Below are 26,915 nucleotides of genomic sequence, written 5' to 3'. Positions count from 1 at the left end.
GTTTTATAAATATGTGTATATATTTATACCCCAAAACTGCATGGAGTTTATTGTTTGAAAGTGATTTGATGTTTAGGAACTCCAAATGGCTCATGGAACTATACCCCTGAGAGGTGAGTTGTGTTGCCTGCAACTTCAAAGGAAGGAAAATAGTAATAGATTGCTGTGGTGGGAAAGTGAACAGCTTGTAAATGTTACAAGCCTTGGGGCGTGTGTGTGGGAGTGAGGTGAGAGAAATGGAGTTCTGTACCCACGTGTCTTGGTTTGCCAGAGCTGTTATAACAAACACCACACAATGGATTGGCTTAAACAACAAGAATTTATTATCTTGCAGCTTTGAGGCTAGAAGTCCAAACTCAAGATATTGGCAAGGCTTGCTTTCTCCTGGGGTCTGTAGCTTTCTGACGTTGGCTGCCGGCGATCCTGGGGCTCCTTGGCTTGCATTTCTGCCTCCCATCACTTGGCGATCTTCCCTTTCGTCTGCTCTGCTGACTTCCAGCTTCCAGCTCCTCCCTGTGGCTGTCTCTCTTATAGAGCCTTCAGTAACAGGGCTGATGCAGTTGGCCACAGCTTAACTAAAAATAATATCTTCAAAAGGCCCTATGTACAATGGATTCACTCACAACAGAATGTAGATGAAGATTAAGAACATACGTTTGTTGGGTTACATAATTCAGTCTACCACACTATGTAAGTCACTCAGCACTCCCTTAAATAATTGTTTTTATTTATAGTCTGCAACCAGGTAATTTGACCCCAAAGATCCAGAAGATGTCATCCAACTGGAATGATAAAATCCTTCCTTCTCTTGCATCCAATTTGCATTCATGGACACATAGCCATAGAATTACAGAATTATTCTCCACACTTATGTGTGTTAAAATAGTTCTCAACAATGGGCTAATGCTTGCCCTTACCTTGGGCTGTGAGGAAAAAGACAAACCACCTAAGGTGCAAAAGAATGTTCAATGAACATAAAATAAAACACCCATTTGAAGTGTGGGCAGTTTAATTTGTGAAGTTAATTGCAGGAAAAAAGAAGGTACATAAGCCCTCATACATACCCTTAAATTCCCTAAAATCTTTAAGTTGTTGCCATATTTCTAAATGTACATTTTTGTCATGACCTCCTTAGTGTTCTGATTTCTAAAGGATGGTGAAAATTATTCAGTCTGGGGCAAAAGTCTTAAAATACCACCCCTCTTTTAGATTGTTATGAGAATGTTTAGAGTCTCTTTTTGTTCTTCCATTACTTTCAGCACCAAGGTCAATGTTTCTTTTAATTCACAGTGATGTGTTCTGCTACTAATCAGGTCAATTAGATGGGAGTAAAGATATTCAGTGTATATGTAAACTCAGGTAAAAGAATTCATGGGGATGAAGAAGTGGAGGAGATGCTTTTCCACCTTACAGTTCATGTAAAAGTATACCTCTGTTTTGTGCCCTTCCAAAAGATGCTGAAGTTTGTCAGATTTTGAAAAATCAGTTGATCTTTAATTAGTTTAATTAATTTTTGGCTAGTATAGCCAGCTTCACAACACATTCTCTCTCCAGCATGCTCATCCTTGCTCTGGGAGTGTTGGATGCATCACTGATCTGCAGAAAGCCACTCATAAGTGTGTCACTGAGATGTCTTAGTCCTGGTAGCCTAGAAGCCTAGGGAACTGGCAAATTCTCACATTGTCTGAAGCGTGGTCACTCGACAAGAGCCAGGGAAAAGAAAAAAACAGTGAACAACCAATGAATGAAGCCATCCCCAGGTAGCAAGTCTTGGGCCATTCCTGAGCTATTTCTCAAAAGAGTTTGTGAACTGAGGTTTAGAGTTCTATCAGTAATGTCGGGTTTTCACCATAAAAGCATCTACCATGTACTTAGTAGACTACTGCGCTGGCCTTGGAGGTGTCCCTGACTTCTGTTTGCAGCCAATGGTGGAGGTGATCCCTGCTACACAAAACAACATGAAGCAGACCTCACAATCCGAGGCAGGCAGCACTGGTGGGGATGGAAACAGACCCAACTGATTTTCACTATCAAAGCTGAACACAAGGAATCAGCATAAGTGCCTAACAGTGGCGGAGGGTGGGAGGGTGGGAGACTTTGGTAAGCTCAGAGGGATGGCCAGGATGATATATTTAGCTAGTAAAGGTGAATTTACTACCCCCTTCCAGGAAACGAGCCAAGGTTTGGAAGAAGAGGTTGGAGTTTTATGATTTTTTTGTTTTTTTGGAGCAGAGGGAATGCATTTAGTGAACTGTGGTGTGGGGATATGAAGATGATGTTCCAGATAAACATTCATGAAATGATCCTCTCAGGATGAAGGAGCTCCATCCATCACAAGCTTTCTGAGTGGAAATATTGCAACTTAAATATCACTCAGCACTTGGTGTGTCAGAACACGCTGTACCCTTCGTTTACTTATCCCCATCCTGGCATTTCAGGAAGCCACATAGCTGACCCCTTCCTGTCCAGAATTTCGGTTCCCCACTTTTCTGTCATACTAGGTCATTCCACAAATCTGGAGACACTCTCAGTCATCTCCCTCCACATGCTCTTGAGGTTGTCATTTCCTCTCTTGAAATGCACTCCAGTCTGATCCTATCTCATGCTTGTTAAATGTTGAGTCCTTTATGCAGAGTCTCCTAATCCTTCTAACTTGGATGTTATCTCCGTCTCCTCTGGACAGCTATAGTATTTTATATTTGTGGTGAAATTCAACCCATTTCATTATATATTAGGGTTATCTTGCCCCTAGTCTGCTCCCAATCCCAATAATTATAAACTTTGTGAAGGTATGGAATTTTATTTTAATTTCCTTGGGATCCTTGGCTACACCTCACACAACAGAATTTGCATGATAAATAATTGTTGAACTAAATGAAAGCAAGATTCGTTGAAGGACAACAAATCAATCCTGTGGAATGGCTTCTCTTCTGTGGGGACTCCCTTACCAAAGAGCTCCAAAGTGGCAACTAGCAGTTCACCCAGAGGAGATAAGCTGGTTGTGCAGAGGAATGGTTAGGAGGTAGGTCTGAAGAGTTTCTCAGAGATAGAGGAGTAAGGAGGCTTGAACCAGGTTAGTGAAGAACCCTTAGGCATGGCAAGCTCTTCTTTAGTGCTTCACCCAGTGAGATTTCAAGTCAGTGCTTGCTACTATCTTAGCTCACATATCAGTGTAGCTTGGTATTATTCTTACTAACTAGTCTGTGGTGGGTCATCTTAACCCACCTCCAGTGCCTAGTTGCCATCTGTAATTTGCTCAATGTGGGAACAGGGAGAGATGGGCAGATTTCCCTAATCCTGTTTCCGTTGAGCTTGAGTGGAATGGACTGGACAAAGCACAAATGACTGTGCTGCCCGTAACAGACAGCCCAAATTTACCCAGCCTTCTGGAAGCTGACTGTGAGGTTGTGTCTCCTTCGACTTCTCCTGTACTTACTGTGATTTTCTTCTGGATTCTGGATCTAGTGTTTATGGTGAGATATGGTGACAAAAGTTTGTTCTGAAACTAAACTCCTTGTTTAAGTTCTACATCATTCAACAAAGAGCTTTGTAGTTTAAGGTTAGTCTCTTAGAGCTTCAGGTTTCTTGCTTGTAAATTGAGATAGTAATCACAGGTAGCCTTATTCATAAAATCTTCAAGGTAGTGAATTGAACAAAGTAGGTCCTGAAGTTTCTTTTCTTTAGTTAATTAATATTTCTTGAGCACTTGCTTGCTAGGGGTTGGGGTCACAGGCGTGAGCAAGACATGGCTGTTCCCAACTTTCAAAGCACTTACACTGTGCTTTGGATTGCTTATCCCCTTGGACCAATCAGTGCCTCCCATGGTTCTAGCAAGTCTCTGAAATCTAGGAAACTATTGCTAACAAAATCATAGATACCTGTCTTATGACTTTATAAGTGTTTCTCTGTAAAATAAAGGTGATAAAAAGAACTATTTGTCAAGCGTGTGCGAAGGATAAAATGACATGTGATTAGAAGGGATATGTGATCCGTGAACGACTATGGAAATGTAAATATCATTACTTCTTGGGATAAAACAATTTGTTCTGGATACCCAGGGGTGCCTCTTTCAGTCCTGGTCTAAACAGACACCTAAGAAGGAAATGGGGAGGATGAGGTAATATCAGTAATTGTGAGAATATCAGTAATTCCCCCGGTGGGGAAGTTTAACATTTCTGCCTTTTCCCCCAGTTTCTCAGGGGGACCCTGCAAATACATTTTTATTCTCTGCCCAAATTACTTTGGGATGTGTTGGGATTTCACACTAACCTACCAGCTCTCACTTCCTTTTCAAAGTTCCATGTAATAGTGGTGTTTGAATAAACTGACTGTACAAGTTAAATTATTTAGTGTGCTACAGAAAATATAGATCCTGCACCAGATAAACCTCTCTTCCCTTGGTCTCACACAGAAGCTGAAGTTTTAAAAACGTAGTCAATATCATCCTTTTAAGCATTTCATTTCTAAAAAGGCTTTTATTCCTGTCAAACTTTATTCATATTTCTGGATTCATATTGACAGGCTACTTGGGGCTGGGAATATATATTTAATCTTATTCAGATTATCTTGGATGCTTCTCCAAGAAACAGAATGTTCGCTCTCTAATCCTTTCAAAGGAAAAACAGTTGATCTGGAATCAATATATTCTACAATTGTAAGACTGGATAAATCTGCCCATATCCTCCAGTTCTCATTTTCCTCTTCAGATTTGTGGGTCCACTTGTTGCTTTCACTGGGACCTGCTTCCTGCCCAGCAGAGCTGTTGAATGGAACATCCTATGAGCTTCTGAGATGAAGGATTTCTTGGTTAACTGGCATATGCCCAGAACAAGTCTTCAAGAGCTGAGGAGCTGCCCAAGTGACATTCATTAGGCAATCATTCTCTCCACTTCCCTCCTATTCACCCTTCACACTAAAACCAAAGGGCAATTGCAAATCACATCACCCTCTTTGTGATTTGTTGGCAGCAAGTCATATTGGAGCAAGGGAAAATGATTTGATATTTCCAGGGTAGATATTTTAGTACTACCAGAATCTTCCAGGCATTTGAAGGGAAGGGTACTTTTATCAAAGAATCCTGTGGTGTGATATGATAAATCCACTGGTACCAGCTTAGGAGAGTCGACTGTGACTTTTAACTCCATGCTCAGTGACTCCGTGCTGATAGCTTGAAATCAGCCACTGAGGGAGTATTTACACCATGGAAATTGGCAAACACTACACATCAGGCCTTTGTTCCCTGGAGAGCTGGTTGTTAAACCATTTACCTGACTCGGGGTCTTTGGCTAGCAGCAGTAAAATGGACTAGACTAGAAGAGCTCTTGTTCAACTCTCTACTTTACAACCTGGGCATCTATTTTATGCCTCACATTATGCTAGGTACTACTTGAGTGAAGACAGTTTTTAAAGATCACTTTCTTCCATGTTCTCGCTACACTTAGTGCACTCACTCTTCATCAGGTTATTCTTGAGTGATTGCTATTACTTTCTTTCCTGAAGATATGATTCCTTGAACTAGCAAACAGGCTCTTTACCCAGTTTGCTGTAATGTCTAATTTTATGCTGAACTGTGTATGTAGAAGATACCAGCTTTGCTACAATGGATTGCCTCTGCTCACAAATGTTTGCTCCAAATGGAAAATCCAACATTCTCCAAACATCCTCTATGAATAACAGTCATCTTTCATGTAGCAATGCCACTCATGATCGTTTGTTTATTCAACAAATAACTGCTAATCACCTAATCCATGGTAGCCAATGTTCTTGGAATATGAGTGCATAAAACAGATGAAAATCCATGTGTTCCTAGAGTTTACATCCTAGGAGACAGACGGACAATAGACAAACAAACATCTGTTTCTTTTGTGTGTGTGTTACGTAACTTGGTATTGGTTTACGTAAAGCTCTAACATGTTTCAGATGGTGACAAAGATAACTACCATGAGGAATAATAAAGCAGAGAAGCAGACTATGGAGTGAGTGGGGAAGGAGAGGGTAGAGGAAAGATGTTTCAAATTTAAATATTGATTTTATTCCATTTTATTTAAGTTTAATAATTTAAATTTTTGCATCTGAACAAGTTTTAAAGGAGGTAAGGGTATGAGCCTTTTAGCTATCTGGGAGAAGACTGTTTCCTGCAGAAGGAACAAGTGCCTGGCATGTTTGAGAAACATCAAGGAGGCTAGGATGTCTGGAGAAGAGTGAGCAAGGGAAGCTCTGAGATCAGAAAAGTAATCAGGCCTTGTAAGGACGCTGGCTTTTCCTCTGAGTTAGACGGAATGTAGAGTTTTGGGTAAAACAGTGATCTAGCATCTTTTAAAAGGATCATCTGACTTCTGTTGTTAAGAGCAGACTGTAAAAAGGCAGCAGTAGAAGCAGGGAGAACAGTTAGGAATTTCCTCGGTTATCCATGTAAGAGACCCCCATAGCATGGATGAGGTTAGTAGCTGTGATGAGATCCTGGATGTAATTTGACAGTAGAATCTACAAGATTATTTGATAAATTGGCTTTGGGGTTTGAGAGAAAGAGGGAAGACAAAGACGAGCCCAAGTATTTTGGCCTGAGCAACTAGAAGGATCAAGTTGCCATTATTAAGAGGGAGACTGTAGGGGGAGCTGGCCATGGGGGAACAATCAGGAGTGTGATTTTGGGGTATGTTAAATTCGATTGCCTAATAGACATCCAAGAAGGGATATCAGGTTGGCATTTGGTTACATGAACTGAGAGTTCAGGCTTGAGATAAAAATGTAAAAGTCTTCAGCATAATATGGTATTTAAAGTCAAAATATGATATGAGGACACCAAGGAAGTGTATATAGTCAGAGAAGAAGTTCAAGCACCAAGCTCTGGGCTACTCCAGTATGAGAGGTTGTGGAGAGGGGAAAGAATCATCAAGGAGACCATAGAGCAACAGGCAGGAAGGCAGAAGTCAAACTAGGAGAGTGTGGCTCACTGGAAGCCAAGTGAAGAAAGTATGACAAGAATAGGAAGTGATCAAATGTTTTTGATAGGCCAAGTAAGATGAGGATATAGAACTGACTACTTAATTTAGCAACATGGGGGTCATTACTGACCTTGACAAAACAATTTCGCTAGACTACCCCATGTATCTTGGTTATTTGTTTCTATATCTTTATATCATTGATACTGAACTTCTTGGACAGAGGGCATATGAGGTCTCACTCATTCTGTGTCCCAGCACACAGGAGGTGCTCAAGGAATCTTTGCGGAATGAATGTATAAAAACATAAAAGGGGATATTTTAGGTATTGGCCTAAGACGCCCATTATAAAGTTTCCATTACCCTGGAAATATTAGACCCAAAGAAGGTCTGTCAGCAGACAGGAAAGTACTTGAATCATCTCAAGGAGCTAGATTGCCATTTATCCTGTTCTTAATGCCACTGCCATTCCATTAGTCTCATTTTTGTATACCATCAACCAATAAGCACTTTCTGTCAATTCATCCTTCATAGTTAATCTTAGAGTTTTCTATTTTCTACTTACCAAATCCTCACACGCCCCATCATTATAAGCTCCCTAAGCCCATATGTATGCTGCTCCTGTATTAATTGTCTTCATGACCAGAATTTCAAGGACAGTTAGTGGCTTCTAACTGCTGCATATTATATTTATTATCCTTTTCTGGCTTTGGAAGATGCCTGCAGATATTTATTAGTTGTGTTATATGCTAATTCGATGTTACTTTTTGGTCACACAGTGGTGATTAAGGTAGGCACGGTCACTGCCCTCAGGGAGCTCACAGTCTAACGGGGCCATGTGACAGAGACACTGAGCAAGCAATTGTAACAAAGGGTGATAATCGCCATGAGCGGGAAACGCAGAGTCCTCTTCCTCCATGTTCCCCAGGGAGCTCTCTAGGTCCTCCTCTCCCCGCTCTATATGCACGTGATGGGTGATCTCTCTTTCTTGGATTCAATTAATGACTCTCAAAGAGGGTCAAATATTTCTCCTAAACATTTCCAACAAGCATCTATTGAACCTCTCCTTTTGGGAGTCTCACAATCACCCTCAAACTCAACATGTCAAAAAGAGAACCAATCACTACCCACCCCACCCCCCCATCTCCACCCAGGTTCTGCTTCTGTGTTTCCAGCCACTGTCATCCACGTGGCCACTCAGCCATCTCCTCCACCAGACACCAGAGCATCGGCCTTGACTTTCTGGTCTACCTCATCCAGAGTCTATGATTTCCTATGTATTCCTACTCCTAACAATCTCTTAAGTCCCCTCAGTTATCTCTTTTCCTGCTGAAATGACAATTAAATAACAATATTTAATCTTTATTGGGCCTTTATTATGTATCAGACCCTGTACTAAGTGCTTTAAATGTATTTCCTCACAGTTCTGTTGGGTGAGCTCTAGTGAGCTCAGATAAGGAACCTGAGGTATAAAGAAATTAAGTACTTTGTGGAAGGTCACACAGCTGGGATGTGGAGAATCCCCATTGTATGAACCTGTGTCATTAAATACTGAGTCCCTTAGATCACGCAGCTATTATCTTTCCTCTGGATTTGTACAACAGCCTCCAACCATGCTCATTCTGAGTTACATTCACACCAGAGTAAAATGATGTTTTAAATCACAAGTTTGAAGATAGCGCTCTTCTACTTACATCCTTCAGTTGTTCCCTATTATTCTTGGGATAAATTCCAAAGTCCTTACCACAGTCTCTGACATTGTCCTCCATGATCTAATCTCTGATTATTTTTAAAGACCTTCTCCCTACTGTCCCACAGCCCCAAAGCACTTTCATTAGTTCCCCAAACATGGGGTGCCTTATTTTAACTCTAAGTCCTCTCACAGATTTCCTTTTTGTGAATCTTCCTGACCTGCCTGCCTTGCTTGTCCCCCTTTTTTCCTGGAAAAATATTATGTTATCTGTCCAGTGTTAGTTCAGATGTCTCTTCCTCTAGGAAGCCTCCATGATTCCCAAGTCTGGGTTAGTTCGTGTCATAGGCAGAATAATAAGCTGCTCCCCCCCCACCAAAGATATTCATGTCCTAATCTCTGAAACCCGTGACTATGTTACCTTAGGTGGCAAAAAGAACTTTGCAGATATAATTACATTAAGGATCATGAGAAGGGGAGATTATTTTAGATTATCTGCATGGGTTTATGTAAACACGAGTTCTTAAAGGAGGGAAACAGGGTGGTCAGAGTCAGAGAAGAGGGTGTGATGATGGAAGCAGAGTCGGGGAGATGAAGCCACAAGCCAAGGAATGTGGGCAGCCTCTAGCAGCTGGAAAAGACAAACGAACGGATTCTTCCTCGGAGCCTCCAGAAGGAACACAGCTCCGCGGACCCTTGGTTTTAACCCTGTAAGACTGATTTTGGACTTCTAAACTGCAGAGCTTAAGATAATAAATTTGTATTGTTTTTAACTGCTACATTTGTGGTAATTTGTTACACTAGCAACAGGAAACTAATACATACGGCTTCCTATGTACTTTCATACCTTCCTCCCTTTTCCATGTCTTAACAGCCTTCACAATCTATTTAACAGCTTGATTACTTGTTCGTTTTCCCTGGAGCCAATAAACTCTGTACGAGAAATCACTAAAGCAATCTTGTTCAACTTATATCCTCAGAGACTAATATGGTTTTCAGAACATAGCTAGTGTCAAATTAATATTTGTTGGAAAAATAAATGCTTGCCCAGCACATGGAAAGCTATAATTGTTTTTTCTGTGTTTCTCAGAGAAAGAATTGTGATGACTGGGTAAGTGTACTATTTCTTTGTAGGTTTATCTCAATCTTTAAGATTTATATATATATATATATATATTTACTTTTGTTTTTTTTTTTCTTTTTATAAGGAAGGACCTATAGTCACAGCTTTTTCTCCATAGGAGCATCCTCAGTCTGATTCAGGCTTGCTTGACTTCACATACCCCTGAAATCAACTCTTGCATAAAGTCCTTTCATATCTTTGCACTCCTGCAGGCACAGGGTCCCTTTTTATGCAGAGCTTAACATGAAGACCTTTCTCATCTACAACGCTCTCTGAACCCTCTGGACCATTGGTTCAAACCATCTATGGATGGTGGGTGGCATCAGAATCAGTTTAGGAAGCTCTTAAAACTAGACATTCTCTAGTCTTATCCCAGATCTGAAGTATCAGAATCTCCAGATGAGTGAGCTGGTTCTCTAGGTGATTCTAATGCAGATCCAGATCTAAGTACCTCTGAGACTCAACCCTAAGCCACAGCAAGATGAGGTGCAGCTGTATCTTTCACCCACTGGATGGCAGAACTTTGCTCTCCACTCTATGGTTATAGCATTGTAAACTCGGTCACTTTCCCCCACCATCACTGCCAAAGGGAAATTCAGTAGGTAGGTGTTTTCAAATATGTTATATCATTTGAGTCTCGCTTCTACACTGCAAGTTAGGAATCATCCCCAATTAACAGATAAAGAAACTGAGGCCCAATGGGTTAACACAGTAATTAGTTGAACTAGAATAACTCCGTTTAACCATGCTGCCCTAACCTGGTTGGTTTAGACTATTGACTGTCCATGTAAGAGGAGTTTGATAAATACTGTTGAACACATTAATTAATTTAAAAAACCATCTCAAGTCTAAGAACAGAAACATGAAATCCCCAGTCTTTCCTCAAAGCTCTATTATTACAAAAATTTATCTTTATTTCTACTTATGTTTTCATAAAAGGGCACAGAGAAATAAAAAAGGGTTAAATGATGTGGCTCCTACATTTCCTGGACAGTCTGTAGAGATGAATAAGCAAAGTTTAATGCTGGCTGTGCTGAAAAGATAATCATATTCAGGATAACCAATATGGCTGCCTATAAAACATGGTCTGTGAGATGCATCTAGGGCTGTTGTTTTAAAACTGTGTCCCTCAGAGACTTCCGTTTTTGAGAGGTGAGATAAGAGCCTTCTCTGTGTGTGGTATGTGTGTGTCGTTTGTGTGTGTGTGTGCGTGGAGGATGTGTGTGGTGTGTGTGTGTCTGGAAGGAAGGCAATCAGGGAAAGTCAACAGGGAGAAGACATCAAGGCCTTCCAGCCATCTTTGCAATGAGAACATTCACATTTTAGAGATTTTCATTATAGGTTCGTTCACATTTCACATAAGCTTCTGTTTGAAAAAAAAAAAACAAAAAAGATTTCCACTGCCATTAAAAAGTGAAAACTGTTGACCCAGTGTCGTCACAAACTGATAAGCAAATGTAATATTGTGTGTAAAATTTTTATCTGCATTGACTATATAAATATATAGCCATGTATAAAATACTTTGCATTTATTCTTAAGATTTTTCAGTTAATGAAATAGTGTTTGGGGTTCATAAGAAAAAAGCAAAAGTAGACACCCAAACAATAGTCTTGGAAATCCAAAAACTGTTCGAGTATGGGAGGTCCAGATAGAAGCCTTCTCTTATCTATGCCATATGTATTTTTTCTTTTAAAAGCCAGTAGGGCAGGTCAGCTCCAGCACCACTTCCAGGGCAGCCCGCGGGGCTGATGCACTCGGAGAATGTTTCACTGCTGCACCGAGGGCACAAATCTTCCTGTTCTGCAGGATTTGTGATTACTGGAGAATTGCCCCTGTGCAAAGCTGGGAATAATTTCTTTAAATTCTTTCTCTTCATTTTCCATTTTGTTGCATTTCAGAGGAACATCAAGAAACCACGAACAGCTTCGGTTATGAAAAGTTTGACTCCCATTTACTTGATGAAGGTTTCACTGTGAAGGACAGTCTAGATCAAAAAATTAATGAAGCGTGCTCTTCTGATGATAAAGATGCCTTCCAGGCTGTGGACCTTGGAGACATTCTAAGAGAACATCTGAGATGGGTAAAAGCCCTTCCTCGTGTCGCCCCCTTCTATGCAGGCAAATGGGATAACAGTAGAGAACCTGTCAGCCATCGGGACAGGATTTGGCTGAAATACAGTTGATGTAGAGTCTGGGCGAGAGGCTAACCTATGCAAACCCTTGTAAACAAGTGTCTCAAATTAAGAATGCTGTCAATAATGGAGTTGAGATGATGACGTGTGACAGCAAGGTCCAGTTGATGAAAGTGGCCAGGGCCCATCCAAGGGCGAGGTTGGTTTTGTGACTTGCCACTGACGACTCCAGGGCAGTCTGTCGCCTCCGTGTTAAATCTGGATCCCCACTCAAAACCAACAGGCTTCTTTTGGAATGGGCTAAAGAGCTGATCACCGATGTCCTTGGTGTCAGCTTCCATCTGGGAAGTGGGAAGTGGCTGCACTGGTCCTGAAGCCTTCCTGCAGGCAGACTTGGATGCCCCCTGTGTCTTTGACATCAGAGCTGAGGCTGGTTTCAGTGTGTATCTGGCTTTCCTGGATCTGACAATGGGAAAGTTAAATTTGAAGAGATTGCCATTGTAATCAATCCAGCATTAGACAGGTATTTTCCATCAGACTCTGGAGTGAAAATCATAGCTGAGGCAGGCAGATGTTATGTTGCATCAGCTTCCACACTTGCAGTGAATATCATTGCCAAAAAAAAAGTGTATTAAAGGAGCAGACAGGCCCTGAGGATGTATTATGTGAATGATGGAGCAGTTGGGTCTTTTAGTTGCATCCTTTACGGTCATGCACATGTAAAGCCCCTTCCACAAGAGCCCAGTCCTGACGAGAAGCGATATTCACCTGGCATTTGGAGACCAACATGGGATGGCCTTGACTGAATTGTTGAGCACTGTGACATGCCGGAAATGCACGTGGGTAATCGGAGGCTGTTTGAAAGCCTGGGTGCTTTCAGGTCGCTGCTGCTTCTACTTTCAGTGGATCCCAGAGGTCGATGATCCACGACGTGGTGTCAGGGCGAACGTGGTGACTCAGGCAGCAAATCCAGAAGGAGTTTCTCCCTGCGGGAGAGGGCAGGATGTCTGCTCTCTGCCTGTGTTTTGTGCTTGGGAAAGTGGAATAAGACATCATCCAGCAACTTGTGCTTCAGCTGGGGTGGATGTATAAATACCGTTTCTGTAGCTGTTAACTGCGAGTTTAGCTTGATGAAGGGATTTGGGGGACTATTAACTTATTTGTTGCTAGTTGGAAATGTCTTTGTGGAAGTAGGTTTGGCACAGATGCAGCCATCTGGAAGACTAGGGGATGGGGGTCACCCTTATCTGTGTTCCTATGGAAACCACGTGATCATTTCTTTTATATGGAGTTTTATTCACTTTCAGACATGCTATTAGAGGGTGCCCCTCAACTGCTGAGCAAGCATTTGTGGCTTGTCCAACGGCAGAATGGGCCAAAAGCTCAGTGTGGTTGATCTGTTTAAAAATAGAGTATCTTGAAATTAAAAAATAAATAAATAAATAAAGCCAATGGGGGTGTTAACACAAAGGATAAGACTATAAATGAGAAACTCCTTCTTTTCAGCAACTTTGTCCTGAAAAAGGGACTGCATATGTGACCACGGAGATTGTGTGAGGGTCTATGAAGCGTGATGCACAATCTCGAGCTTTGTGACGAGGGGATGGGCTTGGGTGGGGGGGGCTTTGGTGCCGACTTCTCTGAACCTCCCTGCCCGCCCACCCCCTGCCCAGATTTTAATGGGAGTTGGAGAATGAGAATAGATGGCGGTCAGTACGTTAAGCTTGAATGATTAGCACCGTGTTTCTCTTTCTGAGCTGCTTAGGCTTAAAAAGAAAAAAAAAAAATCAAAGGTAAGGGGAAAAAATCAATGTCAAGGGTAATATAAAATTGGAAGCACAGCAGTGGTTATAACAAATTAGAACCACATTTCCAACATCAGGGTCCAATAACCAAGGAAAACAGCCTTCCTTCTTTTTGGGAACTCATTCCTTGTGGAGTTTTGGGGCATCCGTGGCCTCCAGGCAGGGCTGGGGTGCTGCGGGCTGCATCGGGGTGGCCCCTCTGCTGCTTTTCTCCCCCTTAAATGACACCCATCTCGTTCCTTCACAGGTCACCTTATCTTTTAGGAGCAGAGGTAATGGTAGCCTTTCCCAGAGATTTTGCAAATACACCAAACCTGCCCTATGCTCCTATGGGGCCAAAAGGGGTGAAAGGGGACAGAATCAAGGCCTGCTATTGTTAAAGCCTTTGTCAAATCGTTCTGTTTGGGATAGTTACCCTTATTTTCCCGTTTCCGTATGTCCTCCAATGTTTATTCTCCAAGTGCTTACACTTGCATAAATTCTCACATATTTGACTGTTTTTCAAAAAGTTTTTGTTTCCTCTGACAAAACAAAGATGTTTCTAAGCTGTAACACAGCAGAGAAAAGGCCACTGACACTTGACATTAAATCATCTGAGGAGCCTTTCCTGATCACCCCTTTTAATACTCTGTCTTTCACAACATCCATTCTCTTTTATTTGTAGCCCTTAACTCTATTTATTCTCTCTTGCTCCCCACTCCCCACTTTAGGATGTAAATTCCACAAAAGCCAGGACTTGGAATAGTGCCTGACATGTAGTAGTTGCTCAATAAATATTTGTTGAAAAAATGGGGAAGGAGCTTATTCACGTGGTGGGGGCTTCAGGGGTGCTGGGCAGAGTTGCTGGCTTGGGTGCCACTTGGGGAGGGGATGCGGCCAGGTCAGAGGACCCAGGGTCTTGGCCAGGATGTCTGCATCTGGACTCCACAGCTCTGGTGTCTGAAGGCTCCTGGAAGGTCTGATGGTCACCTCTTCCTTCAGTTTCCATCCAGCCTCAAGCCAGGTCAGTGACTTCAGAGATTTATCAGCATCCTTTTCTCTTCCAAGTAACTGAAAACACTCACTGTGTTGCTGTCTTGGAAGCAGAGTCTTAGATGAATGAAAACTGCCATCAGATTTTTATTTAACAATCTAATCACTAAGCCTCTCTTTTGTCTTTTCCTCTTTCTCTATTCCAAGGCTTATAAAAAAAATTAAAATGTAAGTACATGTAGATTGGATGGAGAGGAGAGGCAAAGAGCCAGGTCGTTTGAAAGTAAAGAGTATTTTTAAAAGTGTTAAAAAACAAACAATAAATTTCATTTTAAAAGCACTGAATGCAAGGACAATAAGCAGATGAAAGTCTCACTTGTTGAACTCAAAAAGTGATAGTTCATTGACTTAATGGATTTTCAACTCAACAAAATTGCCCTTTAAAAAGTAATTAATGCTGTCTTTCTCATAACAAATGCTTTTTATTCACCTTAGCTTTTTCATAAGCCCCAAGATCTCTTTGCACTGAGGCAGCCTTCTGCATATGGGTTTTGCATGGATGTAAATGTTTCCTAAGTATCTTTCATCCAAACTGCTCTCCAGCATTTCTTCTGTGAGCATGCTTTGAGCTGGACACATTTTTATTTATAATATCTCATTCAGCTAAAACAACTTCACTGACTCCTCAAAACTTGCTTTATAGTAGTGGGAATACTGAAGGTCACCGGGTCACCAAGGGGAAAAAGGGTACTAAATGTGTTAGAAGCAACTCTTGATTGGTCTCCCTTGTGTCTACGACTGGCCCTGACTGGCATTACGTGTAAACCGCAGAGTGGTTGTTACCCATGTAGGGGTATTCCCACGACGGGCCTTTGTACCAGAGTCACACGGTACCTCCCCAGCAATGTTGATTTCTCTGTTGTATTCTCGCCAGGAGATAGTGAGCAGCCAGTGACCCCTGGGGGACCCAGAAGGAAATCCAGGGAAGTTGAGGCAGAGCCTTTTGAGGTGTCTTGGCTCATGGAGTGGGAAAAAGAACAGCATGTGCAAGTCTATAAATCATTTTGGACTTGAAGAAAATTCCATATTGGACATCTTGTATGCACTTTCTAAAAAAGAACGTTTCCCAGCACTTTGTTTATGCATTTGCAACACTGTTGGAAATGTTCTTAATCATAGCCACAGGGAGAGAGGAGACGGCGATTAAATTCGGTACCTTGCCAATACGAGTGCTTGGGAAGAAGAGATGAACTCTGAAGGCATGCTTTCCTGCATTCCATACTCCCTAGCTGGATGCAAACCCATATTGTGGTTGAACAAACCGTATCTGATTCTTATTAATACTTCAAGTTTATTCTAGGCCTTTCCTTTGAGAAGCTATAATTATTCTACTTGAAAGGTTCATGCACTCTTACAGTACTTCAGAAAAAGGAGAAGCACTGCCCCAACAACTCCCCTCCCACCAGCCACTTCACTCCCCTTTTCCAAAACAAATAAGCAAATATAGCTATAAATGTGCATTGCCATTAATAAGAAAAGGAATTGGAGGAGAAAAAAATTTAAGTAATAGGACAAGCACTGGACTGGATATAATAGCCTGACTTCTGCTCACCAGCAGTGCAATGTGGAAAAAAGTTAGCTAACATCTCAGGGCCACAATTTTCTCATCTGTAAAATAAGAAGCGTAGACCAGATGACTTAAAAGTTCTCTTCAAGTTCAAAATTCTAGGATTAGACCTCGGAAGGCTGCAGAAAGTAGCAGGAAGTATGTAGCATAGCACAGGCTCTCTTCCTTCTGAGACAACATGCACACTGTGAATTGTAATAAAGAGCATTCAACTGGTAGACATTGTGTCTTCATTGTGAATATAGCTTCCAAATGGAAAGGGAGGGAAAATGAGAGGAGAGAGACTAAAAACAGGGAAAAGAATCTGTGAGAGAAAAACCAAGCGTTTGTGCAGATTGGGGAAATTCATGCCTAGTTGAAAACCAGTGTCTTGTTTGTGAGTCAAAAGAAACACTCATGGGGCACAGGTAGGAGGGGAAAGTGAATGAAGATAAATAGTTATTAAGAAGGAAATACTATTTAATTATAATCCAGATCAATTTACACAGCGATTTAAAGTATGTCACAATCCAGAATGCTTAGGAAAGGTGAATTTCTGAATGGTCACGTTTATCCAGATATCTCAGGATTAATAACCCTCTTAAATTTCATAGTCCTTTTTTTTTTTTTTTCTCAATTCATAAGGGTTGCCCAAAGAACTGATTGGATGTTATGGGATTTATTCTAGGAAGTGACTCACATGACGTGGGGATTGGCAAGTCCAAGTTCTGTAGTGTAGGCCTCAGGCTGGGGGCTCTGATGAAGGTTTGGCTGGCTGAAGTAGAGGTAGAAATTCTTTCTCACTGCTGAAGTCATCAGTTCTCCCTTTAAGCCTTCAACTGATGGATGAGGAGACTCTCACTGCTGAAGGCATTCTCCTTTGTTGTTTGTAGATGTCAACAACCATGGGTGGAATCAACTGGCTGATGATTTAAATCCATGAAAAGTCCTCATAGTAACAACCAGGCCAGTGCTTGCTTGACCAAGTAACTGGACACCACGACCTGGACAAGTTGACACATGAAATTAACCATCACAGGAAACCTTCTGAAATGTCCATTTATTTGTCTTATGAGATGGAGCAGACTAAATGAATATAAAATTTCAGTGTAACTAATCCTTGGGAATATAAGTATCAGCTACTACTTAATTTGTGTAAGATTTGCTCACTGTGCTCAATACGTAGCTATAGACTCTGTTGTAGACACAGATTGTGTTAGACTGTGGTGTGGGGGCATATGGGCACAATCATGGTCCTGAAATGTGTTACTGTTTTTGTTATTATGGCTTTGGAAGTCCTTGTTATCAGTGTGTATCATATCATTTGCCTCTTTCTCATAAATGTGGCCTAGGGTTACAATAGCTAAATGAATTCTGTAGGAGTTTGGCACAGTTGCCTCTTGGAACATTAATGATCTAATTAAGGCAATCTTTGTAATTATTGTTTTCAGGGCCTTTTTACTTGTAAACACCCAGACCACAGGTCCTCCTTAGCAGGGGCCAAATTCTCTCTGGAGGACATTTATAATGCCTTGTTGTAGCCAATTCTGCCAGGGCCTTATGCTTTGAGATGTAAAACTGCACTAATAAAGCAGTCAATGATCAGCAAATCAACAAATTGTATTGTATTAGTGTCATCTTTAGGTATAAACCCCTGTGCCAGTTTGGATGTATTATGCCCCCAAAACACCATGTTCTTTAATGCAATCTTGTGGGGGCAGACGTGTTAGTGTTGGTTAAGTTGGAATCTTTGGATTAGGTTGTTTCCATGGAGATGTGACCCACCCAACTGTGGGTAATACCTTTGATTAGATTATTTCCATGGAGGTGTGGCCCCACCCATTCAGCATAGGTGGATCTTGATTAGTTTACTGCAACCCTATAAAAGCTCACAAATAGAAGGACCTCAGAGCAGCTGCAGCTTAGAAAGACATTTTTAAGACAGCTATTGAAAGCTGATGCTGACATTTTGGAGAATGCCATTTTGAAATGCAACCTGGGAGCAAGCAGATGCCAGCCATGTGCCTTCCAGGCTAACAGAGGTTCTCCGGACGCCAGTGGCCTTTCTCCAGTGAAGGTACCCAAATGTTGATGCCTTACCTTGGACACTTTTATGACTGTAACTTTGTAATCAAAGTTATAAAAGCCAATACATTTCTGGTATTTTACATAATGGCAGCATTAGCAAACTGGAACACCCCCCCAAATTGGGTTGAATTGTGTCAGTGTCATTGTATTCGTGTCATCTTTAGTTATTTGACTTAAAAAAAGAGGGTTTATTGTCTGCTGAGTGTTTAAGAGTTGGTGCTTTGTTGCGAATGAGGCAGTTAGAATGACTAACAAAAACACATCTTCAATAGATCAGAAATTACTCTAGTTATGGAAATCTATTGGGTTTATTGTTTTATGAACCATATCCCTCCAACTCCTGCCAAATGTAAAGTGTTTTCCCCTGTATCCAAAAAAAGCAACAATTACAGCTGTTAGTCCCCCATGGAAAGAGGGGTGAAGGAAGATGGCACAATCTTGATTTAGTACTGCTCCTTATGATGGAGTCTGGTATTCATGGAGAATGTTTGTCAGCTGGTTTGATTTTTAAATGAAAAAATACAAGCCCAAACCCACACAGCTGACAAAAGTTATATTTTGGGTTATTTCACTAACATTTAGATTTAAATTGGTCTCAACATAACCTGTGACTAAAATCAATAGAGAGTGGCATCGTGGCTGTGGCAAGGGAGAGCCGACTGGGGGAGGTTGAGGCTGCAGGAGATGGTGGCAACCCCATCCTGAACTTGTCCCGGCACAGAAGTGCTCCGGGGTCCGTGGGCAGCAGGAGAGGGAGGTGGTAGCCTGGCATGCGTGGGGCACGATGTTGAACATGTGTAAGGTGTGGCAGCTGGTGGACAAAGCGAGGAGGAAAACATATGGGAGAAGGTGGTAAAGAATTTGTGGTGAACTAACATAGCCAACACAAAATATTAGGAAGATGAATCTGGCCATGGTTTGGAAGATGAATGAAAGGAGAAGGAGGATATACCAGAAATGGAGAGATTGTTAAATGACTTTTGTTAAGCTAGAGCACCAATGTGGTTATGAATTATTCAGAGATTGAGTCTAAGGTTCGAGAAGGAAAGAATGATGATCCTTAGGGACCTTCTGAGAACTCATGGGAGACATTGCCAAGGCTACATTTATATATGAGCAATTTTCAGAACTTATGAACATGCTTTGGTCATGAATGTTAAAAGACAGCAAAAAGTATTGGAGAAAAGTTTATAAGTCATTGCTGCTCCTAGCTTACCTCATAAGGAATGGATCAGAGTGTGCTGTTAAAAGTGCCAGAGAACAAAGTTATGATTTGCGATCCCTGGAAAATTACCACTTTTTAGATGAACATGGCAAGGACCAAGGTATAAATATTCACCAGAAGGTGAAAGAATTGGTTGAATTTGCTCAGGATGACGACAGGCTTTCTGAAGAGCAAAAGAAAGCAAACAACAAAGACAAATACGTTGGGGTTTCCTCAAATAGTGTTGGAAGATTCAGATACAGTGAAAGATATGATTCTGAGCCCAAATCAAAATGGGATGAAGAGTGGGATAAAAACAAGAGTGCTTTTCCAATCAGTGATAAATTAGGTGAACTGAGTGATAAAATTGGAAGCACAACTGATGATACCTTCAGCAAATTCCAGAGGAAAGATAGAGAAGACTCTCCAGAAAGATGCAGTGACAACAAAGAGGAAAAGAAAGCAAGAAGAGGCAGGTGTCCCAAAGGTGAATTCAAAGATGAAGAGGAGACTGTGACGACACAGCCTATCCATATCACACAGGCCACAGAGACTACTACAACCAGACACAAGTGCACAGCAAATCCTTCCAAAACCATTGATCTGAGAGCAGCAGCACATTACACAGGGGATAGAACAAGTCCAGATCAGAATGCTTCAACCCATACACCTCAGTCTTCTGTTAAGACTTCAGTGCCTAGCAGCAAGTCATCTGGTGACCTGGTTGATATTTTTGATGGCACCAGCCAATCAACAGGAGGATCAACTTATTTATTTGGAGGATTTGCTGACTTTGGCTCAGCTGCTGCATCAGGCAGTTTCCCTTCCCATGCAATGGCAACAAGTGGGAATGGAGACTGGTGACTGGAGGGCCCTCAACCAAGCCCCATCAGGCCCTGTAGCTTCTGGTGGTGAGCTCTTTGGTAGTGCCTCACAGCCAGCTGTACAATTCTTCAGTGGCTTGCAACCAGCTTTAGGACCACCTCCAGCTGCCTCAAATTCTTCAGACCTATTTGACCTTATGGGCTCATCCCAGGCAACCAAGACATATTCCCAGAGTATGAATTTCTCTATGATGAGCACTAATGCTGTAGGACTTGGTTTGCCCATGTCAAGATCACAGAATACAGATATGGTCCAGAAATCAGTCAGCAAAACCCTGCCCTCCACTTGGTCTGACCACAGTGTAAACATCAGCCTAGACAACTTACTCTCTGGTATGCAGCCTTCCAAACCCCAGCAGCCATCACTTAATGCACTGATTCAACAACAGAATCTGCCGACAGCCTATGAATGTGATGATGCAAAATTTTGGAGCCGTGAACCTCAGTTCTTCATTGAACATGCTTCCTGTCTGCCCCCAAACTAACCCTTTGAAGGGGAGAGCCGTGCCTCTGAGCATGACCAGTGTGACAACTGGCACCATGGGGATGGCCCTTCTTGGACATGCTCCAATGATGAATCAGAGCATGGTGGGCATGAACACGAACATCGGGATGTCAACTGCTGGGATGGGCCTGACCAGCATGACGGGAATGGGCATGCCCAACATAGCCGTGTCCTCTGGAGCTGTGCAACCCAAGCAAGATACCTTTGCAAATTTCACCAACTTTAGCAAAGAAGAGATTATAATGAAACAGATTGAATGAAGGATTTTTAGCTGTGCAGATAGGTGATTCTGGGATGGAAGACGCTAATCAACTCCCCTTTCTTTTATCAATTAATTAAATAAACCTACATAAGAACCAAAAAGGCCGTTACGTAAAAGGGAAAAATGTAGCATTCCAGATGGACAGGTAAGGACATGTCAGATGAGGCAGTCCAGATCATTTTTCCCACGAATGGTGTAGTGAGGCCATCGAAAGCCTTTAAAAATTGAAGAACCTGCTTTAACATCATCATTTGTGGGAAGACTGGAATAGGGCTGAATAAATGTGTGTGAATCTCTAATTTTGTACTTTTTGTTTTCTGAGGAAGTTGATTTTTCTGTCCCTGAATCGCCTTGTCACAATCAGATCTGTTGCCTTTACTACCACTCTTGAATCCATATATGAAATCACTAAAGTTGGATGATCAGTTTTTTATAAAAAAATATATTTTTGTCCAAAAAGGCATACATATGTGATTATGGCTAAACCAAAGGTAACTGGGATGTATATACTTTTGCTAATGTTCCAGCAACACTGCTCTTATATTATCCAAATTTTTATTGTAACAAAACCTCTTTAAACAATTGATGATAGCTAGGGGTTTTTTCCCACATCTGCTGTAATTATCCTGTGTAGAAGTAGAAAAAATATTTTTTCAGGACTGCTGTATGGTTACCTTAAAAAAAAAAAAGAAATACCCACCGTATTTTTGTTTGTTTTAGCAGTCATTTATAATTTGTCATGATTAATTTGGCAAGACTTCCTTCTGTGATTATCCCTGTAGCCATCGTTTTAATAGTCAACACCAGTCAAAAAAAGAAAAATATTTAGTTTTTTATTTTGTTGTATTTTCAAAAAATTGAAAACATAGAAATCCATTAAAACCTTAAGTTAAATATAAATAATATATTTATATAACCATAAACAATGTTGGTTTTAAAATTTTATGCAATATTTGTTTTGTTTTGGTTTTGGGTGTATATAATATGGCATTAGCAAGCTATGGTTCCAACAGACAGGAGTTAAATATATATTATTAAAGGAGACCTACAGTAGTCAAAGATTTTATTAATTTAATGAAAAATAAAGGAAATTAATTAAAATGTTTTTGTTTTCCTGCTGTAATTCTGCATTAAGCTTACATGAAAATCATGATTCTAGAGTTTGGAATGCAAAATTAATTGTTTCTCCCTCAAGCTGGGAATATTTTTTAAATCAAATTCTGTAATGTAGGTATCAAATTATTACCTCCCAACTTTATGTTGAAATTTTTTATTAAATTGATAAAACTTTGTTTCCATTGCATTTATAACGTTCTGTTATACATAACATTAAAATGTTCATTAAAATAAAAAAAGTCAATAGAATCATTACAATAACAACAGGTTCAAGCTAGTGTCTATCAGAGTTCATTCACCAGTTTTCCTTGTTTGTTACTGTTTACTCATAGTCAGTGAAGTATTTGGATTTGCTGCATGCCTGAGTATGATACTGGTATTCTTTCAAATATATTATTTAGTTTAAAACTTTCTATCAATTATTATTATTTTTTGTTTATGTTCACTCTGAATCTATATCTATAAATTAACTTTTAAAAATATATCTTTTTTGCCAATATATTTTCCTACCATTTTTTTCCTGGTATATTTACTTTGTCCAGAATACTATATAAGAATCCATTCATATAAATTTTATATTATGACTGGCTTTTCAAGTAAAAGTATTCACTGAATAGAAGGATTGGTACTTGCATTTATAGCATCAAATAAATGGTGTAGGATTTTACCTGTCAGTGAACGTGTTGCATTTTGTATTTATTGATGTCAATCTATTTCTTTTTAGCCGTGTGATTTTATTCCTTTTTGCCCAGAATTATTGGAATATTGCTCCATATCCAGATTATGATTTTTTATTTGTTCCGATAAACAGGATACTCTATTCTTATGAGAAAATGTTTCTCCTACAAAACAATAATAAAATGACTTTCAGTATTAAGTAAAATGAAAAGTGCTTCATTTTCCCTTGAAACGCACTTCATAAAATCTAGAGGTATCTTACACATCAGCATGTCTTATAAATGTCTATTCAGGATGTACGGAAATAAATGTTTCTACCTTCATTTTCACTCATCCAAAATTTATTTAGCCTCTTCTGAGTGATCATCTGTGAGAGATGGTTCAGCTTCAGAAGCAGCATGATTCTGCCCTCCTTTCAGCACATCTTGAGAATGGATATTTGAACAAGCTCACAAAACATGTGTGTGTGTGTGTGTGTGTGTGTGTCTGTGAGTGTGTTTGTGCGAGCGCATGCTTGGGTGCCTGTGTGTTTTTCCAGGTCCACTCCTCTCATTTTATATTACAGCTTTCACCATTGTGTTCCCTTAACCAGATATCTCCTTACAGGAACGATACCTCTGTCACTCTAATGCTGGAATTAAATCCACCTGCAAAAAACTGACATAAAATCTGGAGAGACTGAAAGAAATACTAAATTGAATGATTCAGGATCATTTGGTCCAGGAAATGATTGTCCCGTATGCGAGTTGGTCCTCAAGGAGCTGCAATCCATGAAGGTCACGTTCATTTAGTGATTTTTAAACTCCTACTTCAAATTTGCTCTCATCTAGCTAATTTCTGTGTTTCTTTAACCATTTTTAGTTCTGGTTCAAATTCAGCACCCTCACAAGGGAAAAACTGTGGTCTGTTTTTATAATAACATAGTACTGAAATGTCTTATTTGTCTATGACTTCTGATTTATTCCACCATCTAATTCCAAAAGGGATTTGAGGTGGTACATGGAGATGTTGATTTTGCTCTTATCTGGGAGCCTTAAAATGTAATTTATGCTGGTTCTTTTCCCTGTATATCACTGCTTCTTGGCATTTGGTGATTAGTGTCTGTGAGTGGAACAAAACTTACACTGAACACATACAACGTCCCCCCATCTGCGAGGTCTTGGCAAGGGCTGGGAAAACTTGGCAAGGGCAAGAGGAAATAATTTGAAATTGTACACCAGGCGCAGAAGAGTTGAATGGCTATTTTAATCTTAAAGAGACACTCTTACTGAAAGATGAAATCACTTTTTTAAAAGGCATTTCCGGTCAGGCCTCCCCCTTGCACCCCTGCGTATGTGGCATTTAACCACCGGTGCCTCTCTGAGAAAGGAATACAGCTGACACCAAGAATGAAGCACTGGGCCGCTGGGTTTTTCTTTGTGTACTTGAGGGACGAGGAGACACCTTTATGTATCTGTGTTTGTGCAATGTCACATCTGAAATCTTCGAAAAAATCAGACAACGCGTTTGACGTCTTGTCAACAGTGCAACTTTTTAATTAATCTCCCTTCTCAATTTGGTATTTCACATCACACCTAGGGAAGTAAAGAAAGGAAGGAGGAAGACGAGGTGGGAGGAAGGAACAGCAGAACCAGACATTTTTGTTGCATTTAATTAGGTGAACGACCGATCATCCATTTAACAGGTTGGCAGATGGGCGATGGCAGTTTTTCAACAGCACTGACGGGGTGTTTGGGCTCGGTCACCTCCTTTGACGAAGCTGTGAAGCCTTGGAGCCGTCTTCACCTCCGCTCTGGTTTTCCTCCGTGCCGCCCTCCCTTCCACCTCTGTACTTTCCTGCTTTCTTCAGGTGCTTTGCTGGGCCCACAGCGCCCGTCCCGGAGAGCCAGGGGGGAGGCCCAGAAGGAGGAGTCACAGAAGCAGAAGGAGAACGAGAACTAGCTGAGATGAAAGCAAGGGCAGAAAGCACCTGTCTGAGGAGGTTGGGGAGCCCCAGCTCCATCATGTGGGGTACACACAGAATGTAGTGGATGTTTGCAGTAAGAGATGTGCCTCTCTCCTGGTCTCCAAATCAGAATAAAGATTCACATTCCTGGGCTCTACTGCGGAGCAACTAAACTGTGGGGTAGGGCCCAGGAATCTGAATTTTTAGCACCTCCCAAGGTCACTCAATGGCCCATAGATCTGAGCCCCATCAGCCTGTGGCCTGCATGGTCTCCTGCTTCCCTTTCCGCATTAACATTCCATGGCAATAGAGACCACTTGGGTTTGTCTCACTTTCTTCCCCCTAGAGAGAAGCCCTGGGGTGCAGACGTCCCCCAGGAACTCCCTGAAAGCCCTGAGCTCCTCAGCCTGAATATCTGCAGACAGCTTCCTCGGTACATTGTGTCTTGGCAGATGCTGGGTGCTCTCCCCAGGGAACGGGGTGCAAAGCCGCGCGGCTCCACTGCAGGCCAGTCCAGCAGCCGAGTGCTGGCATCACCAGGCGACATCCAGAGACAATTAGGAGGGATGGACTCAGGCACCTGGTGCAGGGTCAGCAGGCAAATTCCAGGGCAAGGACACTAGTATCGGACAGAGGCAAAGGGACAGAGAATCAGGTCAGGCTGGAGGGAGAAGGTTCTGGATGACAGCGAGATGGCCAGGAAGCTGGGTCAGACCGTGCTGAGTCCGCCCAACCCTGTGAGAGCAAGACACTTCCATCGTGCTCGGTGTTGTTGGACTTCTGGGGCATCTGGGAATCGTCCACCACCCCAAGAAACCATTGACACAAAGTCCCAGAAACCAGCCAGCTCTCGGGGACAAGCCGGATCCTTTTCAGAGATTTCCGTGGCTCACTAAAATCAAAATATAACGTCTTCCCAGGCCTCGGTTTTCTCATCTGTAAGATGTGGACTTTGCCCTGATAATCCCAAAGCACTTTCAGCAATATGTTTCTAAAAAACATAACAAAACACGGTATCAGAGACAGGAGAACACGAAGGGGAATTGCCAAACCTCAGGTTACGAGGGGAGGTAGCATTTCCCCTGGAGACGGAAGCTGCTGAAGGGCGGAGGGGAAGCTTGGCCGCAAGAGCACAGCGCAGCACACAGACGCAGGCAGAGATGGGAGGGAGACGACGGCCAGGCCCAGCGCACGTGGTAGGAGGCGGCGGGGCCGGGCTGGAGCCCAGCTGAGGTCAGAGTGCAAGTGAAACCACTTAATGCAAGGCCTGCTTCAAGGCCTAGGGTGCCCTCCAATGAAATTACTTCCGCTCTGGGGTCTGCTTTCATGGCACCAAGTCGTTTCCATCCCTTTGCACAAAGGATGCCCATGATGGCATCAAAGCCTCCAGTGAACATTCCTTCTGCTCAAACCCTCAGCAACGGTGAGCACCGGCCTTTCTAAGGGCAAGTACATCATCCGTGGTATTTTTTTAAGTCTGGGTGAATTGAAAGAAAAGCCCCCACACAGGTTCTGCGCTGCAGCCTCAGTCCCAGGTGCCCTGGTTTCCCACGTGCTTCGGGGGCCTGGGCACAGAGCGCCCTCGTGGGGGGAGCCACCTCACCGCCCCCTGCCGTGGGGCCCCGAACCTCCTCTGCAGTGCATCTCCCATGCTTCTCCCTGACCACCGCACCCCAGAAATCCAAGGGAGGGCAATGGTTTCACGTCAGCAGGGCCTCAGCTCTAGCGTATAGAACTGGGTAAGAGGCTCCTTTAGACGCATCTTAACCCGGTGTACCTCGAGGCTCAGCCAGCCCCGGGCACGCACAGCTCATGCACAACTCTTCCCTTGGAACTTGATTTTGCCCTGGCCTACAGAAAGTCCAAGGCACCAATTCTCCTGTAGGCAAGGCGACAAAACCTCTTCCTCCCACACTCTCTCCTCTGCAACTCCCGGACACAGAGAGGAGGGCTCCTTCCCTGAG

The 26,915-nt window shown here is 42.0% G+C and overlaps 2 pseudogenes; both read left to right on the top strand.

Moving 5' to 3' along the window:
- The window catches only part of LOC119506757, a 63,303-nt pseudogene extending 50,325 nt beyond the window's left edge, over positions 1-12,978 (top strand).
- A 6,163-nt stretch (positions 12,979-19,141) lies between these two features.
- On the top strand, positions 19,142-21,210 carry LOC119506756 (annotated as a pseudogene).
- Positions 21,211-26,915: the final 5,705 nt, after the last annotated feature.

The sequence above is a fragment of the Choloepus didactylus genome, chromosome 12, assembly GCF_015220235.1.
Source record: "Choloepus didactylus isolate mChoDid1 chromosome 12, mChoDid1.pri, whole genome shotgun sequence".
Lineage (NCBI taxonomy): Eukaryota > Metazoa > Chordata > Mammalia > Pilosa > Megalonychidae > Choloepus > Choloepus didactylus.
Note: the sequence above shows the minus strand (reverse complement) of the source record. Positions and strands in the feature narration are given on the sequence as shown.